Source organism: Pleurodeles waltl, chromosome 2_2 (genome assembly GCF_031143425.1).
Source record: "Pleurodeles waltl isolate 20211129_DDA chromosome 2_2, aPleWal1.hap1.20221129, whole genome shotgun sequence".
NCBI classification, from domain to species: Eukaryota; Metazoa; Chordata; class Amphibia; order Caudata; family Salamandridae; genus Pleurodeles; species Pleurodeles waltl.
In genome coordinates this window covers 65419383-65432659 of record NC_090439.1, presented here as the reverse complement: position 1 = coordinate 65432659, position 13277 = coordinate 65419383, and the positions used below count along the sequence as shown (strand labels likewise).

The following is a 13277-nucleotide window of genomic DNA, read 5'->3' as shown; positions in this document are numbered from 1 at the left end:
GTAAAATATTTTCCTGGTTACAAGACCATTTCTCTGCATGACCATCAATTAAGAGAGTGATACCACTCCATTAACACCCTGAAAACACACTTACTGCTACCCAGGACAGGAATGTATTTGCAAGCTTATTCATGGTTTGACACTTCTTTCAAATGCGTAGTACCGGGCCAGAAACTGGCGAGTATGTACATGTTCGCAGACCTTTGCTGGTTAGCCCACCCCGGTACATAATATTGCTATCCTGTTGTGGCAGTTACCTGTGATTGGTTTTGATCAGCCAAAGGTACTCAATCAAAATATAGCATTTCCTTTCTTTTGTGAAGAGGCGTCACTTTGCTTTTGCTGTCTATGACCATCTTCAGACTTCCTGCCTCTGCCTTCTTGGGAACATATAAAAACCGAAAATAACTAAGGAAATATTTATTAGGTGACAGTAGTACCTATTTCTATAAAGTTTGGGTTTTTATGTTTTTTAAATGCTATTTTTGGAGTAACCAATAACAGAGCAAAAATCCATGATACAACAACCACAGGCAAACTCAATAGTGTTGGCTTTAATTTGCTATGGAATGTTAACACTGGCATTCACAATTGCGTTGCGTGCACTACCACAATATAGTAAGAACTATTGGCTTTGCCAAATATTGTCAATCCAAACAACAGGTGCATGTAAGGTGTGTGTTATTGAGAATGAAATACACTTTAGAAAGACCACCTACTTGCAGAGGTTCACCTGCAACATTGATTAGAAGACCATCCGATTCTTATAACTTACAAGTGACTGGATGCAATGGGTGTCAAACCAAAAGACAGAGCACATGAGAAGGAAAGTGTGAGAAGCTGCATGAAAAACAGGTGTATTGGAGTATTAGGGTTGTATGTTTGTATGGCAGAGTTGTTGAGGGGCCGCCCAAATGCTACAGCTAACCACCTGGTAACGTCTCATGGAGTAAGTGTGACTCAGATGTTTTATATAGGGATATTATACCTATGTTTTTGGGAGAATACAATTTGCCCTCATCAAACTCCTCTCACTCACTCTCAGATAGCCCTGATTGTACAAGGTCAGCCCTGTGGTGGGTATGGGGCGGGGGAGTTTGATCTATGCTAGATTTTCAGGATAGCTGCTGCTTGTATATTGAATAAGGCATGGATCTGGCACTCCTGACTACGTTGGCCATCCCTGATGTAAAGGAATCTGTCTACCACAATCCTAAGAGTCAATATAGCATTTTACAAGAAACAGGAAGCATTCATGGTTGTGCATATGTTACAGACTTATAAGGGTAATGGGACTGGGTGTCCCTTTGTTGGAAAGCCAGGGTGAAAGAACTTGGGGTCAATATTGAGGATGGATGAAGCAGGAGTATAAGAGTGTTTGAAGATGCATGAAGAATCGAAGTCTGTATTGTGTGCAAGGGAATCTGTGTTTATGTAAGAAATTGTGGTTGAACATAGTAAGTAAGTAAAACTCTTATAAAGTGCACAATTGCCGAGGCTTCTTAGCGCTAGCATTCGCTATGAAGTGAGCAATTAACTAATTACTGAGCCAGAAAAAGCCATGTTTTAAGCATTTTTCTAAAAAGTGCTCTATTAGATTGAGATCTGAGAACAAAAGCTATAGTGTTCCAGAGTCTGCATGTTAAAAAAAAGAAACTTCTCCCACGCCATCTAGCTCTCTTTATTTTTGGGACAGCCACCAGACTGGTGGTGCTTGACCTTAATTTATGACAGGGTACATACCAAGTAAATATTTTTTAGAAGTAGGACAGGCCTTCCCCATGCAGAGCCTTATGGACCATACAGAGGGCCTTCAATTTCATTCGTTCACTGATTGGCAACCAGTGTAGGTCCCGCAAACCTTTAGACTTCAAATTATATTTGGGTATTTTAAGCAGCAAACGAGCAGCCGACATTTGAAGGGGTTGGAGCTTTAATTTAAATTGTTTCTGGATCCCCAGATAGAGTGCAATGCAATAGTCTATTCTAGATAATACTAACACTAGGATGACCGTTTTTTGCATTTCCAAGGGAATACATTGAAACACTTTGTTTAGTACTTTAAGAGGATGAGATCTGATTTATTAGATTGGGAAAACAGAGATGTTCATCGAACAACATTCCTAAGTTTTTGATTTTCTGCACCGGACATGGAAGGCGTCCGATGTTAGAGGGCCATCAAGACATATTCCAAAACGAGGTATCGGAGCCCAAAAAAGGTGACCTCTGTCTTTTCTGAGTTTAGTTTTAGACAGTTATCTTGCATCCAAAGAACAATATTTGCTAGACAGCTTCTAAATCTACTAGCTACTTCAGCCACATCTGATGAGATGGACACCACTATTTGTGTGTCTTCTGCATAGGCCACTGCCTCAAAGCCATATGACTGGCTGAGTTTCACTAAAGGGAAGACATAAATATTAAATGACATGAGGGACAACGATCAACCCTAAGGCACCCACCAGGGTAGAAAGAAAGGATCCTAGGCAAAATCTTCAAGAGCCACCCTTTGTTCTCTACCCAAGTGAAAAGATCTAAGAATGGTAAGAGCTGTGCCACATAAGTGAAAAACTTAATTGAAGCCTGTTAAAATTTAGAACATGTAATTTTTGAGAGAGTTTAAGAATGAGTGTGCGAGATGCTAAGAAATTGTGTCTTTGTGAGGTTTAAATAAATTGGAGAGTACATGGATGTGAGAAGGGGATTTTGTTGGACTCAATAAACAAAAGAGGATATCTCTGGTTAATACTCATTATCAGCAGGTGGAAACGATTGTCAGAGGCTGTGTTGATTAAAATTAATGCCATTGAGGACCTCCTCAATACCCAGATTAGGATCACCATTTACAAAGAGAAATTCAACTAAGTCAATAAATAAATTACAGAACTCAAAGATTTTCTTATGCAAAGTAAGATTAATAAACTATATAAGGACATCAAAACATTCTCTCATTAAAAAGTATATCCTTACATCAGAGAAGATTATAGCAAAAAACACAACTCAGATGCAGATTTATAGGGAAGAAGTGATTCTGGATCTTCGTACTCCGACACAGACAAACCCTGAACTGGCAATTCCAACCACAGCTAGGGAGGACGATGGAAGCAAAGTAGTAGAGGTGGGTATTGGAATCCTACAGTCAGATCCTATCAGTTGCTTACAAGAGACCAGCCAGAGACTTTTGGAAGAAGCAACCAACAATGAATAGATCACGAACAAAGAGGAGCAGTTCCTTACAAAAATGGAACTATGAATACCTTAGTTCTACACTATCCCAAAGATCCACAGAGGTAGGACACCCCCACAAGACAGGCCTCTAGTGTCAGTGATTGGCTCTTTCTTTGAGCTTTTGTCACAGTACACAGACTGTTTTTTACGACCCCTGGTTAACAAGGTAAGATCATATATTAAGGGTACCAAGCATCTTGTGAATCTTTTGATGGACGTGGAGTATGATCCCACCACTGAGGAGAAGATGTGCCTCGATGTGGAGGCATTGTAAACTAGCATCCCGCAGGACGAGAGCCTTGCTGTCACAAGGCTGGGACTGGGCAGCCCTCATCCAGTGGATTATGCAACTGGCAGAACTAGCTCTAACAGAGAATTTGTTCTCATTTGAGGAACAAATCTACATACAGCACCATTGGACATCTAATGGCAGCACTTTTGCCCCAACCATACCATGCCTCTATGTACAGTGGTTTGAAGAAGAAAACAGTTGGGCCGACAAGCCCTATGCCATTGGTATTTGCCCTTGGCGACACTACATTGGCAATGTTTTAGTGTCCTGGCACAGGGACAACACAACAATTGAATCTTTCCTTGCGTGGTTAAATGGCAGAAATCCCTACTTAAATTTCACCATGATTTCCAACAGATAGACTATCTCTTTCTTGACGTCACCAACACAGCCACAGATGAAAAACTGACAACATCTTTATTTACCAAGCCTAAAGACTGGAACCACCTGCTGCACTTCAACAGCACCCAGCCCCGACTGTGCCCATCAGACAGTTTTTACGTATCAGGAGAAATTGCTCAAACATACACGACTTCAAGAAGAAAGCACAGGTGCTGACTAAGAAACTCCAGGAGAAAGAGTACGCCTCTAAGATTATTGCAATAGCTCAGAAACGGGCTTGGAACATCCCTAGAGATGTCCTGTTGGAGACCAACATGAAACAGGACACTGAGGCCTTAAATTTCTTCAGCATGTACCATTCCTTGTCCAATGCCGTTAAAAGGATCATCAAAAAACACTGGCCGATCCTTACGTCTAACCAGTTGTTTTACAAAACCCCATTTTTCCTTTAAAAGGAATAAAAGCATTAGAGACAAGTTGGTTCACACTAACACATGGAATTCGGCCTCAGGCAGACGGAACACCTTATGGGCCCTCTGGGTATCTGCACTATTTACCAACTTACAAAACAGTCCAAATCACTGGACCAGGGCCTCCACACACCCTTGAAACAAAGAGTGCACACCAATTGCAACAGCAGCAATGTTGTGTATATTATTTGGTGTCTGTGTGGTCTCCTCTATATTGGAATGACTACTAGGTCAGTGCTTGAGTTAAGGTGGTCAGTGATTAAAAGTCTTAAGGTGGTTTGCGCCTACCCCCAGGAATGGGGTAGGTGCAAGACTCCTTGAGAAAGAACAGAGGTGGGTATACAAACTTAAGACCAATAAAAGGGGCTTGAGCGATAATATTCCATTGAACAAACATAACCCCAGGCAGCCATGAAATGCTTATGACTAATGAACACTGACAAAACCCTGTACCAAAGAGGATAATGTTTAATTTTGGTTTGAACATGGTGAAAGATAAGTTGTTTCCTCTTTGGAACCAAGTTTCACTATGTGTTTACCTCCCGCAAGCTCAGGTCAGCCTATGCTCATTACCCACTTACTGCACATTTGGCTAATTTGTTTGGGATCCCACTACATTACTACCTCTATTAGGGTATTCCTTATTGAAGGAAAAGTCCAATCATGACTCAAGTCAGGGATGAGGCTCCTGTGTCACCGTGGTCACATACTAGAACGTACGTACCAACCACCTGGGCGCTTAACTTTTACATTATGATTTCTGTTTTCTTTAAACACCCAGTATATTTGGCCAAACTCTTCCTAGTTGGCGCAGGTCTCTACCAGATGTCGTAGTCATTGTGATCGCACCACTCCAAATTAAAAGGTTTCTACACCTGGGCATTCCATGTCCTCATTAGAACCCTCCCAGTTTCTGGCCACTCTGATGTTTTATTTATGATTGATTTTTATTCTCTTGAAATACCCACTGGGCCTGGCTTGGCTTTCCCTATTTGATGCAGCTTTCCACCATGTTTGTTTGAGCCACTGCAAACTCACTATTAAAAATGGAGTGGTCTAGACTCTAGCCAATTTTTATCTTTTCATTCATGGGTGTACCAAGCCCCTAGTGCAACACAATAATTTTTTTGACAGGAAACAAGTCTTCCTTTTGACTTAGGGCCTCATTATCACTTTGGAGGTCTGACTCGCGGACCCCCAAAGCTGCTGGGATGAGACCGCCGTCATACCGGTGGCCTCACCCCTGTCATATTATGACATTTCCACTGAGCCTACTGGTGGAAGCATTGTATTATGACGTTTCCGCTGGTCAGCCTGGCAGAAACAGTGCTAACAGTCCCTTAAGTTAACTGAGGCTAATGCCGTCGCACAACAGAATAGCAGACAGTGCGCATTCTGAGGGTGCAGGCAGATCCATGGCATAGGCAGTGCAGGGGTCCCCTCTGTGGCCCCTAGCACTGGCTTTCTGCCACCACTTCCATGGCGGTGTAACGGCGTAAGGCTTGCAGAAAGTGGACTTGTGATCAGTATGGCAGTGCTGCCATGGGCTCTGTCCGCCACCACCCTGTCGGGATCCATGATCCTAGCAGTGTTGTTGATCCCCTGGTGGTGGAGGTCTGACCGCCAGTGTTGTAATCTGGCAGTCGAACTGCCAGGAGTGTGGCGGTCTGACTACCACCGCGAGTTTGGCGGTCTTAAGACCTCTAAACTACTAATAAGGCCCTTAGACTTTACAGTGTTTCAATCACTGGTCCCTTATGTTGTGACATCGCACAAGTGTGTTATTTTTCCTTTAACACACCGCTTATTCGTCTCTTCTTTACAGTGTAGTTGCAGTGTTTGTCTGGGCGATGTAATAACTGTGGAACTCCATATCCCAGAAACCTATGTCCTCAATACAGGTGTCTTCCTCTTTCTGTGCAAGCGCATGTCAGTGTTTGCTCATTACACATGTAGCCGTGTGGTGGATTACTTCAGTCCCACTTCAGCTGCGTTGGCCCTGTGGGATACAAAAACCCACGTTCAAACATTTCTGTTTGTACCACAAGCCGAGTATGAGCGGGCCACAGTAGGTACAAGTATGGTAGGGATGTTGATGGAGTGAGTAAAATTGGGACTTTTGAGTCCACTTGGGCTTTCCTGTACTATTTATAGCAATGGATGCCTCATCTGTTGCATTTAAGTTTTCAGTTTCATCGAACTGGTACCTGTTTTGTTTTTGAAGTTTCTTCATGGTGATATTTGTGGCAATTACCTTGGTGGATTCCTGGACCTGAAGACTTGCAAAGGAAGGGGACCAAGTCCAGAAGTCAAAAGAAGTTCCAGGAAGGACAGGAGCCCCTGCCAACCCAGAAGAGGGTGCAAAAGAAGAGTCCCCGGTTGGACGAAGACTGCAGAAATGCACCCAAGGAAGATGTCAGTTGGTTCCTGCATGATGCACTGAATGTCCCAAAAAGTGAAGTTGGATGCAGGCGAGTTTTGGCGCTGGATTCCTCCAACAAGCCTTGGTTCCGGCAAAGTCGTGTTTTGCATCAAAATGGCGCTATCTGGACCCAGGAGGGACCTGGGGGCCTCAACCCTGTGGGAGGAGGAAGAGGAGTCTGTCAGCACTTTAGAGAGCCCTCACAACACCAGATAGCACCCACGGGAGTCCCAGGACACGGGGACAAAGGAGGTGCAAAATGCGGTTGGTGCAGAACTACAAAGGATGGTCCAACGCAGCTGCAGGTCAACTCAGCAAGTTGAGCATCGCAGGATAGAGTGCTGGGGACCTGGGCCTGGCTGTGCACAAACAAATTTAGCAAATAGTGCAACGACGCCTCAGGAGGTGAAGAAGACGCAGTGCACAGGGGTACTGTCGTTCTCGGGGAAGGCAAGGTCTTACCTCCTCCAAATTGGGACAGCAGGACCTCAGGACAGTCTGTGTCGAAGTGGTCCACCCTCTGTGTTCCAAGGAGCACGCTTGTCGCCAGGAGAGGAGTCCAAGAGAACTGGTTGTCGACTTAGAAGGTGCCTGCTTGAGCAGGGGAGTGACTCCGTCACTCCACAGATTTCTTTGGTCATTCTGGTGCAGGTTGAAGACAGGGAGTCCCCAGAGCGTGCACACTGTGGAAATTGTTGCAGTTGGTGGCTGGAGCTGAAGTTGCAGAGGAAAAGTAGCCCTTCTGGATACTTTGTTGCTGTTACATCAGTTCCTGGAGCAGGCTGCGGTTGATCCGAGGTCAGAGGATGAAGTAGTATTTGCAGAAGATTCCTGATGGAAACGTGCAAGTAGAATCTGAAGAGAACCCACAGGAGAGACCCTAAATAGCCCTGAGCGTGGGATTGGCTACCTTATCAGGTATGGACCTATCAGGAAGGGTCTCTGATGACACCTGCTGGCACTGGCCACTCAGAGGCCTCCAGAGTGTTCCCACACCTTGGAAAACAAGATGGCTGAAGTCTGGGACACACTGGAGGAGCTCTGGGCACCACCCCTGGGGTGGTGATGGACAGGGGAGTGGTCACTCCCCTTTGTCCAATTTGGCACCAGAGCAGGGTCTGGGGGTCCTTGAATCTGTGTAGAATGGCTGATTCAAGGAGGGCACCATCTGTGCCCTTCAAAGCATTTCCAGAGGCTGGGGGAGGCTAGCCCTCCCCAGCCTGTAACACCTATTTCCAAAGGGAGAGGGTGTAACACCCTCCTCCCAAAGGAAATGCGTTGTTCTGCCTTCCTGGGACTGAGCTGCTCAGACCCCAGGAGAGCAGAACCCTGTCTGTGAGGTGGCAGCAGCTGTAGCTGCATTGCAACCCTCAGAGAGCTGGTTTGGCAGTACTAGGGGTCCATGGTGGAGCCCTCAGGATGCATGGAATTGGCTCCCCAATACCAGATTTAGAATGGGGGGAAATTCCATGATCTTAGACACCTTACATGGCCATATTCGGAGTTACCATTGTGAAGCTACATATAGGTGTTGACCTATATGTAGTGCACACATGTAATGAAGTCCCCACACTCACAAGGTCCCAGGAATTGGCCCTGAATATGTGGGGGCACCTTTGGTAGTGCAAGGGTGCCTTCACACTTAGTAACTTTGCACCTAGCTTTCATTAAATGAAGGTGAGACATATAGGTGACTTATAAGTTACTTAAGTGCAACGAAAATGGCTGTGCAATAATGTGTGCACTATTTCACGCAGGCTGCAGTGGCAGTGCTGTGAAAGGGTTTGTCTGAGCTCCTTGTGGGTGGCAAAAGAAATACTGCAGCCCATAAGGATCTCCTGGAACCACAATGCCTTGGGTACCAAGGTACCATATACTAGGGACTTATAAGGGGGGTCCAGTGTGCCAATTGAAATTGGTAAATGAAGTCACTAGCCTATAGTGACAAATTTAAAAGCAGAGAGAGCATAAGCACTGAGGTTCTGGTTAGCAGAGCCTCAGGGACATAGTTAAGCGATACTGCTGACACACACATTAGGCCACAAACTATGAGCACTGGGGTCCTGGCTATCAGGATCCCAGTGACACAGTAAAAACACACTAACACACACTCACAAACAGGCCAAAAGTGGGGGTAACCATGCTAGAAAGAGTCTACTTTCTCACATAAAACTCCCCCTCCATCCCCCCAAACGAAGGACAATAAGGCTAACCTTGGCCAGTTGAGACTTTATTGTCTACGTGGTGATAAGTGGAGGGTAGATCTGCAATAGAGTGGTTACTCCCTGTCAGGAATCTCCAAGGTGCCTCCTGCGTTATCTGTCAGTATCCCCGGGGATTAGGGTTAAATCATATCTCTGTTTTTGGTTAAAACTTCATGTTTCTAAGTAAACATAGGGGGTCATTCTGACCGCGGCGGTCGGCGGTCGCCGCCCGCCAAGCGGTTCCCGCCGAAAGACCGCGGCGGCCATTCCGGCTTTCCCGCTGGGCCGGCGGGCGACCGCCAGAAGACCGCCAGCCGGCCCAGCGGGACAGCCCCTTCAACAATGAAGCCGGCTCGGAATGGAGCCGGCGGAGTTGAAGGGGTGCGACGGGTGCAGTGGCATCCGTCGCGATTTTCACTGTCTGCACAGCAGACAGTGAAAATCTTTGTGGGGCCCTGTTAGGGGGCCCCTGCACTGCCCATGCCAGTGGCATGGGCAGTGCAGGGGCCCCCAGGGGCCCCACGGCACCCGTTCCCGCCATCCTGGTGCTGGCGGGAAGGCGCTCGGAATCCCCATGGCGGTGCTGCAAGCAGCGCCGCCATGGCGGATTCCCTGGGCCAGCGGGAAAACGGCGGGAAACCGCAGGCTCCCCTTTTCTGACCGCGGCTTTACCGCCGCGGTCAGAATCGCCCAGGAAGCACCGCCAGCCTGTTGGCGGTGCTTCCGCCGCCATGGCGGTCGTGGACCGCCAAGGTCAGAATGACCCCCATAATGTGCTGTGTTACACAATTGTTTTTATCAGTGCTTGTTTTACTAATGCTTGTTTGCTATTGTGAGCAGGTGTAGACATGTGCTTCTAATTGGGTATGGTGTTGACATGTGCTTCTAATTGGGTGTGGTGACTCATCCACATGTGGAAACTCAACTGCTTTCCTGATTGGCTATAAATAGCAGAGAGAAGCATGCCTCCCTGCTTGACTTTGTTTTGCTTCCTGATCTCAGCATCTGATTTGGCAGTCCAGCCCCTGCTGTCATCCTTGTATTGAGGACTTTTGGGGCAATTCTTTTCTTCGTTCCTGTACCAGCTGACACCAGGCATTCCTCCAGCACTCGGGAAAAGACTAGCTAAGTGACTAGTATTCTCCAGGGAGTTTGTTCTTTGAGCGCCGTGCTTTCCTAGAACAGCTGGTGTATTTCAGACCTCGTATTTTGGCAGAGTGCTTATCTTGAAGAGACAAATGCATTTCTGAACTTTCTACATTATTATTGTAGTTACTTGTGTAAATGTGCTTCAGGAAATCTGGTTGAGCTCAAGTACTACAAAAAGTGACAGTGCAATTTTAAAAGAACATTTACGTGACTTTTCTTTCTCTTATAGCATAACTCTTGGATTTAAATTGTATCATTCATGCCTGTGTTTCAGATTTGAGGAATTTGCTTTTGAAGGGTTTTTCACACACACAGTGAAACCAAACTGTGCCACCCTAACTGTTTAAACTCAGAGTGGACATTTGTATTTCTTGGATTGTTTTGGTTCCTTTTAGTTTAACCCTATGCATGCAGGAAAGTTATATGCAATATAATTAATGCCCTTTTTGTCTTTCTTGTGCATGATAAGTGCAACCACAGTTCTAATTGTAGTGTGCAACTGTGAATCTCTGTGAAGCAAGCCCCAGTGTTGCACTACTTATTGTTATGGTACTCAGTTTGGGTTTTGGGTAATGCATAGTTAGAAATTGTGGCAACAGTTATTATTATCCAAGAGAAGTGGTGGAACATCCCGGTGTTCTTCTGCCGCTCCTGTGCCATATCAGAAAGAGAGATTCAGTTACAAGGAAGTTGAGTGCACTAACTCTACTTTCACTCTTGTCAACAATGACCTGCTCCCCCCCCCCCACCAAAAGATACAGGGTGTCTGGCTGGACCAGCAAGATGTGGCAGTGTTTTGTCTCTTTCTCTTCCACTCCCCCTTTCCTTTTAGGACACCTGCTGGGGTTTCTGTGTCCACCAGGAAGTGTCGAGAGGTGTTCCAGGAGGTCAGGGGGCATACCTTCGCCGCTGCAGACATCCTGCTTTTCAGGTGAGTGGCCCCATCTCGACATAAAGCCAAGCCACAACATACAGGGCGGCCTGGGCAATTGATTCCTCAATGGGTACTTTCAAAGGTTTAGTACAGGCTTTACTAGCTGATCAGGATGCTCCATCTTTATTAGATTTAACTACGGCCCTAGCGGGATTACAGAAGGAAGTTATTTCCTTAAAGCAAGAGAACCTGGAGTTGCGCACTGTACTATAGCGGTATAAACCATAAGACACCCCCTTGGGAGGAGTCAAACTAAATCAAAGATCTCCAGTACTAGAGGCCCCTCGGTTTGACCCATCTAATCATTTTCCTAGACCCCATTCAGGCCCAACAACTTCCACCACACAACCCATGCAGGTAATGGTCACAACAACAACCCCTGTGCCCTTAGCTCCTCCAGGAAAGTTTTTGGGAGATAGTGCCAAGTTCAAAATTTTTCATAACCAGTGCCAGCCACAGTTTTTGTGTCGGGCAGCGGCATTCCCCCACGATGCTGCAAAGGTAGTTTTTAATATCTCTTATTTGGGAGGCAATGCAGCTAATTGGTCTATTCCGCTGGTGGAGCACAATGACCCTATACTGTATGATTTTAACTGGTTCAAGGAAGCCGTTCGCCAATCACCTCTTCATGCAAGCCAGTGACAATGAGTTGCTGAATTTGCATCAGGGAAACAAGGATCTACTGTCCTATTTCACCTCTTTCAATCGGTTGGTGGCAGAGATTGAGTTGCCCGAGCAGAAGAGCACCTCCCTCTTCTATCGTGGCCTTTGGGACTATCTCAAAGATGTTCTATCCTAAATTGTGGAACCACCTACGGAGTGTTCCGAGTTCATTGACCTGGTGGTACAATTGGATCACCGCTTGAGTGAATGTAAGGGAGAAAAATTCCGGGGTGACACACGCTTAGTGGTGCTCAAAACTGAGAAGAAGGAGCCCACCATTCCCACTTATGATACACCTGAACCCAGGCAAATGGGCAGTGTGCGGGGCCCACTATCCAAGGAAGAGAAAGAACGTAAGAAAAAATTGAAACTGTGTTTATACTGCGGTAAGGAAAGGCATTTTGCTCGGGAATGTCCTAACAAGCCTACCGCTCCAAAGTAAGCCCTTTGAGCGGTACAGGGCCTGAATTCTCTCTTCCTGACCAGGCGGAAAACTAACTGGCTTCTGAGACCATTTTATCGAGTGCTTCTTTCAGTTTGGTTTCACATCTTTGGCTAAATATCACCAGTCCAGAACCTCGACATCTAACTCTTATTGTGACGTTAGTGTTGTCCCCTCAGGTTCGTAAGATCATTCCCATATTGCTTGACTCTGGGGCTACCAGAAACTTTTTAGACTTGGGTTTGGCTAAAACCCTAAATATTACGACTGTCAGAAAAGACATCCCTGAACCAGTCAGGGCCGTGGATGGCTCAGAATTGTCCTCCGGGCTTATCGTTTATCAAACAACACCCTTGTCCATGCTTTGTGCAAACAACCATACAGAACAAATTCAGTTTGACCTCATAGATACCCCAGTATTTGGAGCCATTTTGGGGATACCATGGCATCAGTTACACAATACCAAAATTGACTGGACAGCAAGGACAGTGACATTAGACTCTAAACATTGCTGGCACTCGTGTTACCAGGACAAACAATTACTAGTGACACCCTTGCATTGTGGGTCCATACATAGTACTGCTATCAAGCCGGACGACACACTGGCCATTCTTGCACTGTATAAAGACTTCCATGATGTCTTTACTGAACAGAAGGCCACCCAGCTGCTGCCGCATAGGTCATACAATTTTCGTATAGACTTGATTCCAGGGGCAACACTACCATGTAGTAGGGTGTATGGTCTTTCTGAGGCTGAGAATCCATACCTGTGAGACTACCTGGAGGATCTACTGGCTAAGGGTTTCATTCGTCATTCAACATCACCAGTATCATTGTCTTTTTTCTTTGTGCCCAAGAAGAATCGCAAGCTGCGTGCCTGTATAGATTATCGCGCAGTGAACAAAGTGACCATAAAAAAACGGTATCCACTTCCGTTGATTCCGGTACTTTTAGATCAGGTACGTCAGTCGACCATTTATACTAAACTCGACCTCCGAGATGCCTACGACTTCATCCAAGTGATGAAGGGGGATGAGTGGAAGACGGTGTTCCAGACTAAATTCGGATTCTTCGAGTACACAGTGATGCCCTTCGGATTGTGTAAAGCTCCTGCAGCGTTTCAGTTTTTCA

The 13277-nt window shown here is 45.8% G+C and overlaps 1 protein-coding gene across 3 annotated transcripts in view; it reads left to right on the top strand.

Moving 5' to 3' along the window:
- The window catches only part of LOC138280126 (NFX1-type zinc finger-containing protein 1-like), a 1298750-nt gene that overhangs the window by 464686 nt on the left and 820787 nt on the right, over positions 1 to 13277 (top strand). The window lies entirely within an intron of this gene.